The sequence below is a fragment of the Bidens hawaiensis genome, unplaced genomic scaffold, assembly GCF_021521415.1.
Source record: "Bidens hawaiensis isolate Kalapana, Puna unplaced genomic scaffold, B.hawaiensis_p1.1 tig00000888_1, whole genome shotgun sequence".
Classification (NCBI taxonomy): domain Eukaryota; kingdom Viridiplantae; phylum Streptophyta; class Magnoliopsida; order Asterales; family Asteraceae; genus Bidens; species Bidens hawaiensis.
This window is the reverse complement of record NW_027491051.1, coordinates 3,699,473-3,715,845: the sequence shown is the minus strand read 5'-3', so window position 1 is coordinate 3,715,845 and position 16,373 is coordinate 3,699,473. Positions and strand designations below refer to the sequence as shown.

Below are 16,373 nucleotides of genomic sequence, written 5' to 3'. Positions count from 1 at the left end.
TTTTGTGTGTACTATGACATGATTTTTTGCACAGTTTTTTTCATTATGGTAGCTTTTACCGGGTATGATTGTATTTTGTCATGAGTTGCTTGAAACTTGGTGGACTATCTCTAGTTGTGGACATTAAGGTTTCAAGTGATTACAAAATGGTACCATTATAAAAAACTGCTCAATTATAAGCTCTCTCTGTCCCCGCAAGCGAGATGTTTGGCCTGACATGTATTGCTTCTCATTGTCACCCCAGCGATATCGTGCTGCATTGATATTCTTTTCTAAACTACTTGAGAAAGAGAACAAACAGATTGTCTTGTTGCACATTGGTTATCATAAAGATATCAAAATTCTTGATGTAAGTATTTGAATACATTAAATTAATCTCTTAAATGTGATATACGTAATACGGATATTCACATCCCTTTTAATAAAACATACAGCCCAATACGTTCATTAACGTTTCACCTTTGTTTCATAAATCATCCTTACCCATTTAAACAAATAATAATAATAATACAAAAAATTTATTCTAAACGGTCAGCAGTCATAACTGGCCAATCCAGACTGTGAAGACCCCTAGAGGGTGAAAACAGGCGGCGGCGACTGTGGGGAGCATGTCAATAGCGGTGGTGATAATAACGTCAGTAGAGTTTGCAGGTGGTGGCGGGCGACGAGTAGACAAAAATTGATCACAGTTGGTGGTAGCCCATTTGAATCCGTTTAACAACCCTTTTAAGTTAACAACTTCTATTTCAAGCATCAGAACTAACACATTTAAGGTGGGATTCAAACCTAATACGCTGATCTATACCGTGTTAAGCAGCAGCTAATTGAATTATTATTTAGGGGAACATATTTATCGTATCACTTAAAACTAGACAGGCCATCCCTAGTTATATAGATTAAACTTACAAAATGATCTACTAACCTAACTTAGAAAAATAACTGAATAAAAAAACTGCTCAATACAACTGCAAGTATAATAAGCTGGAATAAAGTAGATAGCAAGGTTCAAAGTTGATATCATTGTCATTGGTAACGTAAGGAAAAGTGATGCATCAAAACTGATGTATTTAAAACAAAATTGTGGCCTCTTGTATGAAATCTCGGTTATAGCTCGATTGGATTCGTTTTAATCGCCTCCTGCTTTTAACATTTTTCTTTCCTTCCTCTTCTGATCATGCAACCCTGAATTACAAAATCGAATATTATTAACAAGATCAAGGCAGAACTATTAAAGAAAAAATAAAACCATTCTTTTTTCCAGGGTAGAAGTATACGTTTTTTATCCTCCTTCCTCTTTCTTCGTAGGTTGTCTAAGTTTCTTCGTTTTTCAGCAGCCCCTTTGGTGTCCATGGAAACCTAATAACACAAAATGATGTCAACAAAATGTGACACGGTTTACGCATTCTAATATTTTAAAGTTAAAAATGTAAAAGATGTTAGCTTGTCAGCATTACCTCCTGACCGCTACTTCTGAGTGCTTGAAGTGGTTCAACACAATCTTGACCAATAACAACCATTTTCTTCCTCTTGTTATCTCCTGTGTTCCCAAGGTCACACCTATTTTCTGTTTTGCCAGTTCTACAAATTGTTGTTGAAGAAGAGGCGAAATGCCAGCCTAAAACACACACACAAAAAAAAAACAAGTGTTAGTGTTTATGGATTAGCAGGCTGGTAAACAAACAGAATGTAGAGTGAACAGTTTAGCGGGAAGTTCGTTTATTTAATAAACAAACGAACATTAGCAAAAAAAAACTATTCATTTAGTTAAACAAACTAACATGAGCCCAAGCCCGTTCGTTGATGTTCGTGAATTTAAATTTGCTTATGTACAGTCATTTATGTTCGTTTGTTTTAAGTTCATTCATTTACGTTTGTTAACTATTCACTAAAAAGTTTTGGCACATTCCAAGTTATTCAAGTGTTTATAACTTTTGTGGCCCATACATTGTTCTACAGTACACGTTACTTTTAACTGGCTTTAGCTCAGTTATGTTCTTTTGTTTACGTTCGTGGTGCATTTATACTATTAACGAGCATCATGCTCGTTTTCTAAACAAACGAACAAGAACACAAAAACCCAATTCGTTTAAATTTCATGTTCAATACTTCAATCGTTTGCACCGTTAAAGTTAAACAAGCAAACATGAACATGCTCCGCTCGTGAATCGTTTATACTGCTAACGAACAAACATGTTCATTTTCTAAACGAATGAACACAAACAAGAAAATTCGTTTGTTAAACTGTGTGTGTTCAATCGTTTGTTCGGTTAAAGCTAAACATACAAATACGAGCACGCGCTGTTCCTGAATCGTTTATACTGTTAACGAATGAACAAGAGCATGTTCATTTTCTAAACGGACGAACACGAACTAAAAAGCCCTTTGTTTAACTATTCATGTTCAACTGTTTGTTCGCTTAAAGTTAAACAAACACGACCATGCCACGTTCGTATTCATTCGATTCACTTACAAGGCTATGGTTTAGAGCATAAAGATTTGGTTTAGTGTTTATGGTATGATATTATCAAATCTTCAGTTCTTCACAAAAACAAAAATGAAAATAAAACACTGGGATAAAAATTTTGATGATACCCCCGCCAAATATCGACTTGAGGATGTTTTAGGTTGCAGTGGACGAGAAATCAACGAATTAAGTTCCTGCAGTTTGACCACACACAAAAAAGTCAAAGTCAACAAATGGAATATGTTGATGCATATTGCATACAAGCCATGTTTCAGTTAATATTTGACAGTAAGAAAAAACCTGTTGTAGCTTTTTAAGTTGAGCAGAACTTGCTTTCTTTTTCCTAATTTTATTCGCTCTTTCATCGTCACTGTCATTTTCATCTATCATCAGTTCAATTGACTCAGCGTTTCTTTGAAACCAGCTTTTATCAGCTTTATCCTACAACAAGATATTTTGTGAGCCCATAATAAGAAGAATCCACCAAAATATGAAATTAATCCTAAAATATATACAAGCAAATTTACCTGTGATTCCTTTCTCAAAACCCTATCTATTTGTCTTGCAAGAGATAGCCTCTTTAAAACCTCAGGCATGTATGAAGCCTCTATAGGAAACTGCTTAAAACTTTCCTGTATCCGAAACATATATAAATCACAAACATCAGTGCAACGGCTTCAGGTCAAACGGTTGACCAAAACAGATATAGTCTAATAACCAACCTTTGAAAATGATCTGCACAATGAAGCGAATTTAGATGATTCCTTTGGGGAAATAAAAGCAATACTGCAACCATCAGCAGAAGCTCTAGCAGTTCTTCCACTTCTATGAACATAAACCTGACAGTTAATCCTAGTCAGCTTACGAAAACATCAAAGATAACAGGTTAAAAAAGAAGAAATTTGCGCAAATGGTCCCTGTGGTTTGACCTTCTTGCAAGTTTGGTCTCCATATTTAAAAAAACTGCAAACTGTAAAAGGGTTGCACGTTTAGTCCCCCTACCTTTAATCCCAGTTAGTTTTTAACAGAAGTGACGCCATGTGCCACTCATGTGAGAGTAATTCTGCCTTTTCAAATTTAAAACCACATCACTTTCGATTAAAAACTAGTTAGCATTAACAGTGGGGACTAAACGTGCAACCCTCTCACAAATAGTTGCAACTTTTAAAATTTGGGAAAGAAACTTATAATCTGGGAAAAACAATAAAACTTACTTCTGCAGAATGAGGAAGTTGGTAATGAACAACAGTTCTAACACCAGGAATATCAAGACCTCTAGCTGCAACATCTGTAGCAATAAGCATTCCATGATCGCTTCCACGAAAACGGTCAATTGCCTGCAAATAAAGAAATAAGTACACAAGTGTGAAATTATAAAAAAAGAAGAAAACAAAATGACAAATTGAGAAAATAACATATATAACCTTGAGGCGAGCACGTTGCTGCATCTGAGCGTGAAGGGTCCAAGCATTGACATTAAGAATCTTCATAAGTGAAGAAAGATGGCGTAGAGCTGCAATCGATGTGCAAAACACAATAGTCCGCCCTTGCCCGTGAACAGATAAAATGTAATAAATATGCGTCTTTATCTTCTTCTTTGCACCTGCAGAGATTCAAGTATATGGCTTATATTTTTTGGTAATTGGGATAAAGTGAACGGAGTGAAAGTAATAAGTGGATACAAAACAAGCAAAAATTTGTCATAAGTAACCAGTATATCGCTCTAAAGCTCAAGCTCGGCTCATTTAACTTACAAGAGCTCGAGCTTGTTTCATGCTCTATTTCTAAAGCTCGAGCTCCACTCATTTCAAGCCCTATTTCAAAATCTTTTGGGTTCGTTTAACCAACGAGTGGTTGAGCTTGGCTCGCTTCAAGGCCTACTTATAAAGCTCAAGCTCGGTTATTTATATAAGTAATATATAAATATTTTCTTATATTTTTTGCATATATTTGAACTAAAATTTTTACACATAACACAACATATATTTAGTATATCTTATCATAGCTTTATATATAACAATAACAATTATTATTATTATTATTATTATTATTATTATTATTATTATTATTATTATTATTATTATTATTATTATTATTATTAACATATACATGCTTAATATATTAAATAAGAAGTTATATAAATAATAAGCTCGTTTAGGCTCACGATCCAGCTTGAGCACAATAAGTGAAGCTCTAGCTCGGCTCTTTTATTAAACATGCTTATTTGAACACTCGAGCTTATTTAACCTCGGCTGAATTCAAGCTTTTAACAAACCCACTTCAAGTAGCTCACAAATGGCTTGGCTCGCTTTCACCTCTAATTTTAGAAGACGATATTTTCATACCCAAAATATACAAGGAAAAGAAAAGTACATACTCAATGAATGACTCCTCAAGATTATTAGCCATAATTGAAGCATTTGTAAGATCAATAATAGCAGCATTAGACCTCATTCCAGCTCGTTCAGAAAGCGCTTCAATTGAATTCAGCTCACCGTCTTGTTTCACTTTCACGGATCCACGTTTAAGCTTTTTCCTAAAATCAGAGGATAAAGCAATTGTAGCAGAAAACACAAACGTCTGTCTTTTCTTCCTTTGAAACCCTAAATCCGTCACACAGTTTTCACTATCCTCTGCATGCCCTTCTTTAACCATTGGAAGCATATCAACAATTGACTGCAGTTCTTGAAAATGACCATTGTCTATCATCCGGTCAGCCTCATCAAGTACAAAGAATGATAGTGAATGTAGCTGCAACATTCATTAACAAATCAAGCTTATAACTTATAAGCAACGATCAGAGTCATGAAATGATTTTGATTTAAGCTGTTCTGAACGTTAATCTTTACACTTACCTCAACAAGATGAACTTCACCACCCGACATTAGTTCCCATAGCCTCCCAGGAGTTCCAACAACAATCTCAGGTCGTCCTTTTAAAAGGCGTTCTTGTTTTTCGGTTGACATTCCACCATCGGGACGACCTTCACATCAGTCCCTATTGCCACTTGCTTCAAATGATCAGTGACCTAATTGGTGAAAAATAAATATACAAAAAAGAATAAACAAATATTATCTGGATTTAGAAAACACAAGTGGAAAAAAACAGTGCAATTACTGAACATCAAGCGAACAGTTCGTTTATGTTGGTTCATTTAGTAATTGAACAAACATGAACAAAGATTTTTGTTCATTTAACAAAACGAACAAACAAACAAGAACACAACCTATGCTATCAATAGCTGTGCCATAGCGGTTATCGGTCCATCTGTAAAATAGCGGTCGAAATATCGTCCCATATATCGGTTCCGATATTGCGGCGCTATTTACCGATATTTTGCCGCTATTGACCACTGATATATCGGATTTATCGGCGAGTTTATCAGTTCAAAATTTTTGACCCAAATTTGTTAAAGTTTTTGGCCCAAAGATGATTCTCGTTACCTTTTTTTGGCCAGAGCCCAATTCCATTTGATTTAACCCTAAGCCCTGAATATGATTGAAGTGGACGATCTTGAACAACAATTGGAGGATTTGTTTGATGTGAACTCGGAGGATGATTTCATGGCTTTCGATTAATTGATTAAATCATGTCTTAAATTAAAAATATTGTTATTTTGTGTTTTGAACTGTTGACTTTTATGATTTTGGTATTAAGACTTAATATTAGATAACTTTTGGTGTTATATATATATATACACACACACCGCTATCCCACCGCAATAACCGATATCTCAGATATCGGTCAATGACCGATATCCGCTATTTTTTGGCATTAACTGCATAGAACACAACAAGAACACATGTCTCGTCCGTAGAAACTGTCCTGTTCAGACATTTACGTCTGTTTACGTTAGTTCATTTGCACTCGTTTATATCTATTCTTTTATGCCTGTTTGCATCCGTTCATTTACGTTTCTTGTTTACGCTTATTTAAATGTTCATGCAAATTACATCTTACCGAGTTACCGTGATAATTTCAAATCAATTTGATTTTCATATTTTTAAACACGTTAAAACCAATTTTTGGAACAATCCTTTGGGTGTAGGAATAATTGTACTTTAAACTTTAACTTGAATATTCACTTTTACTTTTTAACTTATTTTAGGCCTGTTGGTGTTCATTAATGCTTGTGAACATTTTGTTCGTTTATGTTCGTGAACCACTTGTTTATAATGTTAATGAACACGAACACATTCATTTTTACAACAAACAAATATGAACAAGAAAACATGTGGATTTAAGTGTCCGTGTTCTTTGCTTGTTCAGTTAAAAGCCATGGTCGGTCCGTTTACAAGTCTAATTAAAATGTATGAAATTAGGTGAAAAAAACAGTAAAATGTACCTGAAGTGCAAGCTCTCTAGTAGGAGTAATAATAAGCGATCTTAATAAACCTTTGGCAACAATTTTATCATCCGCGTGTCCTCTTTCTTCAGCTTGCCTTTCAAATTTCTCTCTCTCTTCAAGAAGACGTTGTATAATCGGTATTCCAAACGCTAGTGTTTTGCCTGACCCGGTCTCTGCAGCCCCAATCACATCCTATGAAACAAATCAGAAAATCAAAACGAAGCATGTATAATATTAAACAAGAACTTTATACAAATAAACTCCTATACTAACCTTTCCCTGATGAGCACCTGCAGGTATACAAGCTTTCTGTATAGGTGTTGGTTCCTTAAACTTGAGCCTGCATACTGATTTCATAAGCAATGGATGAAGCCTCAGTTCATACCACGCGTGATATTCAGAGTCATCAACTTCATCTTCTTGAACACCAGTTTTCTCATTTGTATTTGTATCTGCAACTGTTTTGTCATCGTCACCGTTACCATCAACTGGTTTTTCTTCATTGTCCTTAGATTCATCAGGCTTCTTAGCTTTCTTTGTTTTCTTCTTCTTCTTTTTCTTCTTGTTCGTTTTAACCTCTTTTACAGTCTCACCATCTGTATCCTCCTCTTCAACAAGTTCATCATTGTTACTTTCTTCCCGTTTCCGCTTTGTCTGTTTTTTCCCTTCTTTTTGAATACTAGGAAGCTCCAATCCGTACTCGGATGCGTCAATCTCTTCAAGAGACAAAACGCCTGCAACAACAAAGAAAAAAAATTCAATTAAAACAGTTTACATAGCTCCAATCCATACTTTAATTCTTATATTCAGAATTCAAATTGTTAAAAAAAACATAAAAACACTTCATATTATATTTCAAGTATAAACAAGGGCATGCTCGTGTTCACTCATTTAACTTCAAACAAACACGTCGGACAAATATTTGTGTTCATGTTCGTTCGTTCGGTTAAGAAATGAGCATGTTCATGTTTGTTTATGTTCGTTCATTTAAAATACAAACGAACAATTCATGAACAAAAATGAACAAACATAAATGACCACGCTTAAACGAACAAATATAAAACATTAAGTAGATGATTCATCCAAAAATGAACGAACGAAACACGTGTTCATGTTTGTTCGTATAATAAAACGAACACAAACTTTTCGTTGATTTATTAAATGAACGCATATAAACGAACTTCCCTCTGGTTCGTTTAAGGCCTAATTTCAAGGATAGTCGTTGTAGAAGCACTTCACATCTCATATTCTCCTAATGTTCAATTATAAAGCAAATAAAGTCAATAAACAGGGAGCCCTAGAAGTCGCAAATGTATTAAATTCAATGAGTAATCGACTATATATATGTTCAACTGAAAGAAACACAATAAAACCTAAACTATCAGCAAAATAATAAGTTACAATTAGTTAGTTGATGTAAGAGTAAATAGGAACCTCCTTCGAAATCATTTAATCCAGCGAAAGCAGAGAACGGATCGTCACCGGCGTCAGGTAGGGATGAGGTCCACCGGAGTGAGTCGAGTTTTCCGGCGGCTACTCCTCTGGCCGGATTCCGGTTTCTCTGCTTCTTCTGGCCGGCCATCTCCGGTAGGGTTTTAGTTGAATGGAAGGAAGAGTGCGGCGGATGGATTATTATTTAAGCTCTACTCATAGAAATTAATCAAGTACAATCGGTAAAAGCTAACGTACAAGCTACTGTTTTTTTTGTTTAAAAGCATGTTCTTTCAATTTGTCGAACCCATATAATTTATGGTAAATTTTAAGAAAACCATCAAAATCACATCTCCAAACCATTCTCTATTATATGGATGAGTTATATGGCAACTAAAGTAAATCCCTAAATATAGGGACTCATTTTTTATCCATGCCATATAATATATCACATATCTCTCAATCACCATTTACTATATAATAAGACAAAAGAGAAAAAAATAATAAAGAATTAATTTATGGATATGAATAGAGAATAGAATGTGAAAGAATTTTGAAAAATGATAGATAAATTTATAGAATAATGTTTTTAGCTAAATTATAGGGAAAATATATGGAATGGGATGTGAATGCTCTAAGAGCATTACCAACCCATTCCCTATATTACTATGGTGTAAATTATAGAGTGAGATTTTGAGTGGTAGGTAGTGATTTTTTGTAAATTTTGGGAAACTTTGTTTGTCCATATTTATTTTTTAATATTTGTTGAATTGGTTGTGAGTAGATGAGAGAGAAAACTGCAATGATAAAGATACAAAGTAATATTATTTAATTGAACAGGAAAAAGAAATGTAGTGTTTTGTAGTGTAATTATAAAGATGGAGATGAAGATCCGAATGAGAATGCTCTAATTTGTCAACTTATCCATCATTCCATGAACCATCTATCTAAAAAACATTAAATTTATATCTAATTAAATAATACACTATTTATAACAAGTAAAGTTAAAATACAAAATAATACATTATTTATCATGGGTAAAGTTAAAATACTAAGTACATAACCATTAATGCTATTCTAGTGTAGTGGTAAAAGGAGATGTGTAATTCTGAGGCCTCCAGGGATCGAGTCTCTCACCCACTGAACAATTTTATAAATTGGTTGTGGCTCAATGGTAGAGCACTCACTTTACTAGTGAGAGGTAGAGGTTTCAAACCTCACTACCACCAATTTATATGGGAGATATGAGGGATGACTATGGCTTGCCATGGTTCGAGTCCTGATCACAGCCGGTTTTACCCGCTCCTCGCTGTTGTGTCATTTGTCGGGCGTGGGGGTCGGGTTTTATCCGGTGAATCCCTCAATAGGTGGACCGTTAGGGGCTTCGTCCACTACCTTTAGCCAATGGGGGCCGCGTACGGAGTACCCGGCGTTACTTAGTTGGTCGTTCAAAAAAATACAAAATACAACAAAAATGAGAATGGTAAGAAGTAATCTAATCCATTGATCTTAAATTTGGATGTTAGAGATTAATTTAAGAATAAAATTTGATGATAATAGTATGAAGGTAATAACCCACTTATTATGACTTTCTCTCTTCACATGCGATGCACATGTCAATTTCTTTATCATTTTAAAAATGTCTATAACTTTTTCATACGACATTTTTTTATAAATTTTTTTTAACCATAATAACAAACGTTTTTTTAATCTTTAATATGAATATCATATTGTTATATAAAAATAAAAAAAAGTAAGTGGGTTTTTTATATTGTGTTATTTGGTTGCCCATTAAGTTTTTTAATTGGGTTTTTCTATGCATTGTGTTATAGATTTTGGTCATTGTGTTTATCAACCGGTACTCATATTAAAGATAAAAATTAAAACAAAGATTAAATCATTGTGTCTTTTTGTTTGCCATTGTGTCTTTATGCTCAACATTTGTCTTTCTACTTATCATTGTGTTTTAGTCATTGTGCTCAACATTCACTTAAGTTGAGAAGAATATTATTATGTTCATTGTGTATTGCGTTCAAGTCATTGTGTAACATGTAGATTCCATTGTGTTTTACGTTTCAGGCCATTGTATTATATGTATTTACCATTGTATCTTATGTTTCAGGGCATTGTGTTATATGTATACACTAGTTTTTATCTCCCGTATTACGGGGGTTGTTTTATATTGTTTGTTATAATATTTATTTATTTTGTGAATTTATATTTTTATTTTGTATGAAAGTTAATAATATACTTATAGTTTGATGATAAATTGTTTCACAAATAAATGAGATGTAACCGGTTTAAAAGCTATATGGTTTTGATGAGACCAAGACCCGTTTATTTTTTTTACTATAAAATTGATTTTTTTAATTATAAATAATATTTATGAAAGTTAATAATATACTTATGGTTTGATGAGACCCAAGACCCATTAATTTTTTTTACTATAAAATTGGTTTTTTAATTTAAATAATATATATTTTTTTTAAAATAAATAAGATATTAATTTTTAGTATATCCTATTTTATAGGATGTTTACATCAATAATTTAGTGAGAATAAATTTCTATTTAATGAGATGTTATAACCCGTTTAAAGAATATATCGGTTTGGTAAGACTCGTACCCATGAATTCGGGTCAAATGCATGAGAAGCCTCCAATTAAAAATCAAACAAATCTGGTGACTCCAAAAAAAGGGGGAGCGACCACATCGCGACACGTTACGGGGGGTGTTTTATATTGTTTGTTCTGATATTTATTGTATGAAAGTTAATAATATGTTTATGGTTTGATGATAAATTGTTTCACAAATAAATGAGATGTTATAACCTAGTTTAAAAGCTATGTAGTTTTGATGAGACCCAAGACCCGTTTATTTTTTGTACTATAAAGTTGGTTTTTTTAATTATAAATAATATTTATTAAAGTTAATAATATACTTATGGTTTGATGATACCCAAGACCCGTTTATTTTTATTACTATCAAATTGGTTTTTTAATTTAAACAATTTATATATATATATATATATATATATATATATATATCGTTTTTAAATAAATAAGATATTAAATTTTATTATATCCTATTTTATACGATTTTTACATCAATAATTTGGTGAGAATATTTTTAATTTAATGCGATGTTATAACCCGTTTAAGGAATATCTGGGTTTGGTAAGACCCATACCCATGAATTCGGGTCAAATGCATGAGAAACCTCCATTTAAAAATCAAGCAAATCTAGTGACTCCAAAAAAAAGGGGAGCGACCACATCGCGACACGTAGGAGTTTTATGTCTTCGTTTATATATATTATAGATTATTGTGTTTTACGTTTCAGGTTATTGTGTAATATGTATTCATCATTGTGTTTTATGTATGAGATAATTTGTTGGTATTTTTCATTATATTTACATATTATTACACAACGATTTTATTAGTTAAAAAAAACACAATGATAAGTTGAAAGACACAACGGCGAAAAAATAGTTAACAAACAAAAAGACACAATGGCAAGTAAAAAAGACACAATGACGTAAAAAAAATTATTTTTATATAACAAAATCATACTCATATTATAGATAAAAAATGCTTGTTATTATGGTGAATTTTATTTTAAAAAGAATATCATATGAAAAAGTTATAGACGCATGTGACTTGCATGTGGAGAGAGAAAATGTGTACTATCACTTTTATATCATTTTTCCTTTGGTCCCTACTTGACATATGTCAATTAATTACTTTTGTTGGCCTTTGGAGAATAACTCAACCCTATTTATCATTACAGTTTTTTATCTTCTCTGCTCATAACCAATTCAACAAATATTTAAAAATAAATAGGGGCAAACTTTGTTTCTCCAAATTTTACAAAAAATTACTACATTTTATCTCTTCACCCTATATTTTACACTCATAATCACTCACAACATCTCCCTGTAACTTGCAAACTTCCTTAACATATTTTTTGATGATAGGATGAGAATGCTCTAACAAAGGTTTATTTATGCTTTGGACACCATAGTTAAATTGATAAATTATTATAGATAGTATTACAAAGAGTGTCTCCACATAACAAGGCTAGTCTTTAGCCAAATAAATAAAGAAATTAATTGTTATATCAAATTGATGAAGGAGCAGAGATTGTAACAAGTCAACATACACGGGGAATCGTTTAATCGTCAAAAGCCGAGAAATTTAGCGGAAATCGGCCAAGATAGAGACTAGTCGTGAGACTAGCTCAATATTTGTGATACTAAGCCTGCGTCGCGCGTCATGAAAGGCTGAAGCCCAATTATGGTCTCGTTGTTCTTGGTGATTTTCACGTGTCGAGAAAGTTGGAAGAATAGGGTTTCGTGTGTCATGACTCAAATGAAGATGGGTTGAAACCCTATGATTGTCGCAAAGGAAGGGAAAGGAACCCTAAACGGCGTGCGACGGGCAATAAAGACGGAAAGTTTGGTCTTTGACACTTTTTACCCCGGACTTTGATTAAATGCAATTGAAGTACAAAATACATGTGAATAGAGTTTGCAATCGAATGATTAACATCATAAATATAAATCATAAACATCCTAAATGTACACGAATACTTAACATTTTTATTAATAAATGAAGATCAAAATCAAAACGGGTTGGGTAAACAAATACAAATTTGGCGAATGTCACAGTTTGACCGAATCATGGTCCTATCAGGACTGGAACAGGTGTGCTTCCGGGTGGTGCTATAAAAATGTATGCTAGAGAAGACAATAATAGTGGTGCGGTAAGACCAACACTCTGGTGGTTGCAGGTGGCGGGGGGTTGTCATGTAATTACATTCCTGGTATATGACATGGGCGGTGTCTTTGCTACAACCTGGGGTACGTGAGCAACTAATGGTGTTAAAGCATAAGGAGGTTGTTGCATGTATATAATAGGCGATGTGTGTGGAATTGAAATGACATTTGGAGTTGCGAAGGATGGTCCAGCAGGTGTATTGGGTGTGGGTCGAGGAATTATTGTATGCAAACAGAAGTGGGTTGTAACGACAGTGTTCGAAGTGGAGACTGTCTGTGAAGATTGAGCAGCAGTCGCCATTTCCGTCAATATATACTCTTCAGTTTGTTACTCGGATTCACATGGTATATCGGCCATTCCCTCGACCACCTAACGTCGGCCGCCATGATGCAACCACTACCACCACCGCAACACCACCATCCAACGTCGTGGCCGCCAACACCAACATCTCTCCCACCACCATCAATGGTACCGTCGGCGCCTTCTTTGTCACCACTACCGGCACCACCTTCATCACTGACACCACCGCTACAATCAGTGAGTCACCACCATTAGCATCAGCACCACCTCTGCCACTAGGGTGTCTGCCGCCGAAAGCGATACTTGTTGCCAATAGCGGCCAAAAAATAAATATAGTGGGTGAACTTATCTTAATACTTCTTTTATAAAACGACTCATTTCAAGCTAAGATAATCTTGTCCAACGATTTTTTACCCAAACCAAAGTGATTTTTTAATCGGTATGCCCTAACCCAAACTTATTTTCACTCAAACATTTTTACCCAACATTCAACCCATCTGCCCGTTTTTCTAGAAATAGATATATTATACACCAATGCCTAATAAAATAAAAATAATAAAACAACAAAATAAAACTTTGATAATGTCTAGTAAGAGTGGTAATAAGCAAATGGTCTATGGAATGAAAGGCATGCAACCAATAAGACCACCTATATTTAAACTTACCTGGCAAGAGCCGTATGCGTTGTATGTATCGAGAAGACTGGTCGTGTTTGACATGCAAAGGATTTTTCATTCCTGTAGACCATCTCCTAAAATATACACAAGCTCGGTTTTCAGGTAATTTCTCATCCTCGACCTTCTCCTGTGGTGTTGATTCCGGTTTAACATTCAAAACACATCCCATGGGCCGGCAGTGGTGTGCATCCTCTAACACCACATCATCATCTACAACGTCTTCTACAAGTAGGGCCTCAAAAAACGCAATGTCCCCATCAACATCCAATGTACCCCCATCATAATCCGACAATCCATCCAACTCCAGATTCAGGAATTCATCTTCCTCGTTAAGCTCATTATCAACCTTAACCATATCCTCAACACCAAACATTAGCTCGAGTGACTCTCTCAATTCTATCTTTTCCTCAAACATAGGTTTCACCATAATTGATCTCAGATATGCAGCCCACTCCTCCTCGTCACAATCATCATCGGAGTCACTGCAAAACTCAGTAAAATTAGCAACACACACCTGTGAAACCTGAGGTGGGACTTCATCAGCCACTCGTGTCTCCGTATCTGGAGTGTTCTCCTCTTAATCATTTATATACTCCATGATTGACTCTTTCCCTTCTTCTGGAAACATCGGAAACAAATCGCCAAACCGATTCATGTATCCCAAATAGTTGCCTTCTGCATCATACTTATAACCAGGTGTCGGTTGTTGCTCTATTTGCATGCTCTCATCTTCGTTTTTTCGAATCAATTCGTTATCTGACTCGTACACGCATTGGGAGATTTGGTTTGACCGTTCTTCCACCTTTGTTAGTATTCCGGAGATTTCTTTTACTGCATCCTGGAGACCTGCAAAAACAGATAGTTGATTTCTTAGTATAGCATCATGCTCAGCTACTGTTCGTTGGTATTGAGCCTCCTTCTTTAATGGTCAGGTCAACAACTCCTCGATCTTATTCAAATACGCCTCAGCACCCCTGTTGGGGTTTCTCTTGGAATGTTGACCATAATCTTGCGCTTGTTTGTATTGATATCCCCAATCCAGTTCGTTATAAAAATATGATGGTGACCTGTGAAAGATAAGACTGTTGCTGCACATAGGGGTTAGTACGATTATATGGACACGCACGAGTCATATGAAAACCACCGCATCTATAACAAATAAAGCTAGAACCCTTATATGGACAATCATAGGGTAAATGAGGATCACCACACGTATCACAATTAAGGTTACTATAGTATGGACATTTAATGGTAAAGTGAGGTCCATTACAAATTTCACACATAATTACAAGAATCTAAACAAGCAAAAGACACGGACAATTAGACACCTACGACTCAAAGTAAAAAAATAAACATGTAAAAATCTAATTAACTAAAACCCTAAAAACTCAAAAGCAAAAACACAATAGCACGTATATAGCAAGTAAGTCCAACTAGAGCTAATAACGCAATCGCCAAAAGTCCCCGACAACGGCGCCAAAAACTTAATGTGCTAAAAGTAGTCGAATAATTATTAACTAAATTTATGCTAATCTAGACACTAAGTAATATTCTACTCTTAAACTTAACATAAACTACTAACCGGCAAGTGAACCGGTCGACTCTAGTACAGCTAAGTAAGTCTGGATATCGAACCCATGAGACTCTTTAAACTACGTAATTAACTAATTAGACTCGACTTACGACACGACTATTTATTAATAATGTTTTTAGGGGGGGTTTTAAACTAAATAATATTAAACTATAATTAAACCCTAATTAATTAAATAATAATAAACTATAATGATTACTTAACCCTAATTTATTAAAATATGAATAAACTAATAGAATACTTAGATTAACTCAGATGATGAAGATAACAGCCTAGGCTAGAATCCCCTAAGTTACGGCAATCAATTAACTGGGAAACTTAAGTTATGGAACTGAGATCGTAAAATAGACCATTGACAGAAAACCCGAACAGGACCCTTGACCTTCAAGAAGACACCTATCGATTTCTAACAAGTTTTAAGAATCACCAGTTTTATGATTTAAACTTCCTTACGGTTATTTAATTATTTATGTCTAAGTATCTTTATGACGAAATCCTACCTTACAGTGCGGAATTCAAAGATAGTTAAGTAGACTCAATTGAATTAATAGACTAAGCTGACAATCAAACCTAGACGAACTCCTTACGAAGAACTAAATCTAGCAATCCTGACCAACAAAGATCTATTAATAACCTGTCACCTTACAGCTTTCTAGGCTAGCAACTCACTTTTATCTATTTAATTAGTTTTATTGTTTCTATGATCTTGTTGCATATCAATCATAAACTAGTCAAGAACACAGTAAATGACCTAACAAAATCCTATCCTATGAAACAATCACCAAG

At 34.4% G+C, this 16,373-nt stretch overlaps 1 pseudogene across 1 annotated transcript; it reads right to left on the bottom strand.

The window, feature by feature from the left end:
- Window positions 1–688: 688 nt before the first annotated feature.
- On the bottom strand, window positions 689–8,448 carry LOC143544543 (DEAD-box ATP-dependent RNA helicase 13-like; annotated as a pseudogene). Its single transcript, XR_013137271.1, has 14 exons — window positions 8,247–8,448; window positions 7,086–7,546; window positions 6,810–7,004; window positions 5,320–5,492; window positions 4,842–5,215; window positions 3,889–4,067; window positions 3,679–3,801; window positions 3,187–3,303; window positions 2,992–3,096; window positions 2,765–2,905; window positions 2,593–2,658; window positions 1,455–1,615; window positions 1,275–1,356; window positions 689–1,182 (listed from the first exon to the last, which is right to left on the bottom strand). The product of XR_013137271.1 is annotated as a DEAD-box ATP-dependent RNA helicase 13-like (transcript).
- Between the last annotated feature and the right edge of the window lie 7,925 nt (window positions 8,449–16,373).